This window comes from Nicotiana tabacum, chromosome 6 (assembly GCF_000715075.1).
Source record: "Nicotiana tabacum cultivar K326 chromosome 6, ASM71507v2, whole genome shotgun sequence".
Lineage (NCBI taxonomy): Eukaryota > Viridiplantae > Streptophyta > Magnoliopsida > Solanales > Solanaceae > Nicotiana > Nicotiana tabacum.
Window position 1 is genome coordinate 92858234 of NC_134085.1, and position 5752 is coordinate 92863985.

Sequence of the window (5752 nt, forward strand, 5' to 3'; positions counted from 1 at the left end):
AAAGTTATTTGGTTTAGAGACATATTTGAAAATATTCGACATCCAACTGTCTGGTAAAATAGTAGGCGTACATATTCATTATGAAGTAGTGCTTACTTATATGACTTATCAAAGGATTTATGACACAGAATTCCAAATGCAAAAAGGGTCACGTGCTTTCGTTCTTTCAGTAACGAAAAGTGAAAGTCATTGGCAAAGTGCCAAAGTTTCAAGCTTACGGGGTCTATCCTTTGTCTTCATATGAAGATGAATTTCTATTTAAGCAAATTTCAAGCAATGACAAGTTTTTCCATTACAAATAAATTGCCTAAGCTAATAAATTGGGGGTTCAAAATCATTCCATTTGATGTCTTCATAATACTTCAATCCTTGTCTTATTGTCTGTAACCGTCAAGTCTTGAAGTAAGGGGCATTTGTAAGCATGTAAAATTTATTAGATTCAAATCCAACAAATAATTTGGATTATATTTTAGATCAAAATAAATATTATGGGCTAATATAATTAAATTAATTATATAAGTCCAATATATATGGATTAAATAAATAAGTCTTAATTCACTGGGCTAGCCCATTTAATTGGGCTAAAGTGATGAGCCCACTTCATTAAGCCCAAGATGTCATCTTCCTAGAGGCCCAATTTGCACTACAAAAAATAAGCTAATTTGTGGCGGCTAATTTGTGGGGGTTCTAAGACCCCCCACTATAAGGTCATTTTATGGCATTTCTTTCAACCCCAACAATATAGTTCTTTTTGTGGCAATTTTATTGTGGGGGTTTGTGATAACCTCCGCAGATCGTATTAACTTGTGGAGGTTTATAAATCACCGCAATTCAATATAATTTGTAGCGGTTAATAATTCCTCATTTATTTATTTATTTCACCTTATATTTTGTATAAAAAAAAGTTGCATAAAAATGAAGGAGGTTGATCAAAACGAACAATTTGATATAATGTACGACTATTTTCTAACCTCAATATAAATTGAGTCATTCTTCGAGCTCTATTTGTTCAATTATGTTTTGATTACAGTTAATTAAAAAGCTCTTAATTAAATATGCCGTTATTATATCTTGTCTTTTATTGAATAAGATTAAAAGATTAGGTTTTTGTTGCACAAAGTCACCTGTGAGTAATATTTAATAGATTAATCGCACAGACTTAAAAGAGGGGTTAGAGATAACGAAGCTTTGACGCGTTTGATGTAAGTCGTTTGAATTGCTAGCTAGAGTTAGTTTGAGAGAATAATTGTAAAAAAATACTGCTTTTGATCGAGAGATAATTACGTGACGAGATAATTCATGATCAATAAAGAATAGTTCGACAAAATGATAGGAAACACGTTAGACACTTATTGAAAAATACCTTCATTTACTTAGTTACTTATTTTTATTGCTTTAACATTTGTTAATCAATATCTTAAATACAAATTACAATTTTTATAACTCGAAAATTATTTGAACATGTTTTGTTAATTATATTAAATAGTTATAGGTAAGCGTCATTTGTCGGTGGATTCGACCCTAGACTCTTTAGTCGGAAGCAATTTTTGTTATTTTTTTAGGATTAAAGTTGGACATGATGAACACAAATGTCTTTTATTTTTTGTATAGTAGGACTTTTGAATTTAAACAAATAATATTTGTAATATTACAACTTTGTTACGTTTTATCTAGTCATGGATATTTAGCATTTTGAATATTAAATGAAATATTTTTATGAGTTGTTGTGAGTTTGTTCTATATTTTAATTTATTATTTGTTAGTAATTTAGTTATATTTTCCAATTTTTAAATTTAAATAGTAAAAAGGAAATGAAAGAGAAAAATGGAGAAAAGAAAGATATTAAAAGACGATATCAGCCACCATCTTTATAGGTTTTACTCTGCACATTAGGGGGTAATTTGGATATTAGACTCAAAATTATGGAACCGGGAAAAATTCCCTCTCCTTTCCCCCGCTTTTTTCCCAAGCCCACAATTAGTTCCCTCTCTTCAACTCACAAATTAGGGTTTAATTTTCTTTTTTCATAATAGCAGGGCTCAATTCCCTCTCGTCATCATCATCTCTACAAAATAATTCGGCGCAATCCGAACAATAAAGGTCTGTACTTTATCATACTCTTCTTTGCTCTAAATCGTCTTTGTTTACTTTCTAATGTAGAGTTCGTACCCGAAATTATTCTCGATATGCCTTTAGAATTTGATTAATATATTATTACAAGTACTGGGTTATATTTTGCTTCAATTGTTGTGTGGGTTCCTTTGTTTTCGAGGTTCGATCGCAAGTCTTACCCTTTTAAGAGTCGTTGTGGAGGAAATGAGTGCGGGCTTTTGAAAAGAAGGATCTCTACTGAGAGGCTACTGAGAGGTTGTGTCACTATAACATTACATATCTATAGCTATGAAAAGCATTGTAGCTAAATATGAAAATTTTCATGGCAAAACACTTTAGCCACAATATTTTTTTTCGTAGCATTCATAGCAAAATGTAGCGTAGCTAAAACTCAGCTACAGACTTTATATGATCTGTGGCTAAGGACTAATACTTATTGCTACGGAAATTTTTTATGTTGAAGCGATGATGGTAAAAGGTTTTTGCTACCAAAAATATACTTATAGCAAGTGATTTTATTCTTTTGCCACAATGATCAAATTTGTAGTTATCTTCATATTGTAGCCACGAATTTTTGTGTTGTAGCAAAAGATTTAATTTATTTGCTATGCAAACTCAAATTTTGTGACTATTTGTAGAGCTTAGTCTTGTGGCAATAGTACTCATGTTTAGCTACAATTTAAAAACTCCGTAGCTATGAATTGAAGTATTTGTCATAAACCTTTTCATATTGTAGCTAATATTCCATACTTTTAATCATCATTTGCTACGAAAAGTGAAAATGAATAGCCATGTTCTTGATACGTGGCTATTGTAGGAGTATATGTTTAGCTACAAATTGAAAAAACCATAGCTAATATTCCATTCTCTTTTGCCATGAAGCATAAAATCGTAGCAATAAATTTCTTCATTTTTGCTATGAAAATAAAAAAATATATAGCTACGTTTTTATTATGTTGCAATATATATGTTTAGCTACAAATTTAAAAATTCATTGCTACTAATTAAAAATCTGCCACAAGCATTATTAGTCACAATAATTCATATAAAGCCTATTTAGAAATATAATCAAAATTTGATAGTGAAACACATAGGCAACTGTAGCATAAGATCTTCAATTACGTAATAAACAAAATTTAACAAAGGTTCAACAATATCATTCCAAATATTAAAACATCATTTGAAACATAACAATAAGCTTTGACAAGAGGAAAAACATTATTCACGTGCCCGTTGACCTTGATGCTTTTATAATTCCTCCACAGGCTACAATAACAATAGAAAAAAGAGCATATAACTAAATGATACAATGAAGTATTTTTTATATAAAAAATTAAATTTTATTTTTAATATGAATATTACCTAAAAGAAATCACATATATACTAAATTACTAATATAAAAAGATAGTAATAAAAATCTAATAAGTTACTTACCGTTAGATCTATATCATTTTGTTGTAGACTTTGTGCTGCAAGTATCATTCGAAATTTTTCTTCCCATTATTTATTCATCTCTGCTAGTTGATTATTCATATCTTTCTTGATTTCTTCAACTTGTTCCTTAGCTTCCCTTTTAACTTCTTCCACACACTCATTTGCCTCTTTTCTGGTCAATTCTAGTTACTTTATAAGTTGTACTTTTGTTGGTCTACTACCAAAATATTCACTGATATTTTTTTAGGGTCCATACGCACGAAGATATCCATTTTTTGGGCCCGAGTACTTTTTCGAAGATATCATCATCATTTAAAGAAATTTCTCCTTCTTTTTGTTGCTTTTTAAATTGGTAAAATTGGTCCTACAATCAAAAAATGCAAATCAATTAAATATAAGTACAAATGTGTAATATAAAAGGAGATAAAAAGAAAAGAGAACACATTGACATTACAATAACATCTTGTTGAAAAGCATCAACTTGTTTTCCTTTTTTTCTCTTGCGGGATTCCATAAAAACTTCAACACGAGAAAGAGCTTTTCCATTTTTTTGCTCCTGCGGAAAAATAATCATTATCATTAAATGAATAAAATATGTGAATATAGTTCTTCTAAATTTGTTCTAAAAATATTATTACAACGTTCATACCATTTCGTATCTAAGTCTTGCATAACTTTTGGTCCCAATGTATGGAGGCAAGGAATGTTTCGATCTATTTGGCTTGTTTTGTGTGCTCTTCTTCTAAATAAAAATTGAAAAAAAAATTAAGAACATTAGTTACTAAAGAAAAGCCAGTTATAAAAGAGAGCTTAATATGCCCTTGGATTTACTCATAAAAACTAGCAAATCGAATATGAAATACAAACACAATAAAAGTATCGTGCTCTTATATAAGAAAATGTTAGTGATAAAAAGAGAGCTTAATTTTATTTGGAATCCAAATCATGAATCACAAAAATAATAATTTAGAGTAAAACAGTTTTAGTTATCTCAAACACGCCCATAATTAATTTTCTTAATTAAACTTGAGATCCTCAAAATATGAAACACATAATAATAAAAAGGCAGAAACAAATTAATTTACAATTTAAATACCTGAAAGTCGACATCACTCCAAAGATTGACCAAATATTTCCATTCATCTACGGCAACAAGTTTAGGCTTGTTTCGTAGGCGAAGTTGGTAATTGGCTTTTGAATCAAAATACTTCTTCTTTAAGAGGTCACTCATTTTGCCAAGAATTGTGCTTTTTCTTCCCTCGGACACATCAAAATCAAACTTTTCCTATATAAAAAAAATACAATCAAAGTTTATAATCATATATTCTAGTAATTATTAAACCATAAGAAATTATAAAATATTATAAATTATTAGTTTGTTAGTTTTTCTTACCAAGACAATTTCCCACATATGGTCGATCTTATCTTGCTCAATCTCTTTCCAACCATTTACCTTTAAAGGGCAGCAAGTTCGGCTTCTAACTGTTTGTCCCAAAAACCAAATTAATTTGCTTGCATTCTCACCGATAGCTTGATGATCTTTATCAAATTCCACCGGTAATTTTTGTCCCTCTTGTAAGTTAATTATTTTCACACACCGTGTAGGACCTCTAGTTTTTCTTTTCACAGCGTTGGAACCTACGAAGGTTAAATAAATAACGTCAAGTAAAAATATCGATAGAAGTAATTAAGATCAATAAAAATAGTGATTACCTACTGAATTTGCTGATTCGTGTGCTTCTACAACTGATTCTGTCACCTCTTCAGACTCATTACCCCTAGAACTATTTTCTCCAAGAGAAATACTCATAAAAATATCATTTTTCAGCAGTGTATAAATCTCAATAGGCCTTTCTTTATGCATTCTATAACTAACAAGCATGTTTTTAATATCTTGATCGTCATGACATTCAACTAGCCCATCATAATCACTAATAATTCTATCACCTCTCAAATAAAAGAACTTATCCCCCTCACAAATATTGAAGTTACAATACTCTTTTAAGTCATCCAATAGGTCAAAGAAAGATATAAAATCAACATCAATATTTATTTTCTTCAAATGACCACCTACATATTTTCTAGAAGGGGAGAATACAAATGGCCACCATAGTGATAGCTAATTTCTTTCTCCCTTATCATGTCCACTTCCGAGAAAATTATTGAAGATGAATTAGCTAAATATGAATAAACAAAGACACAAATT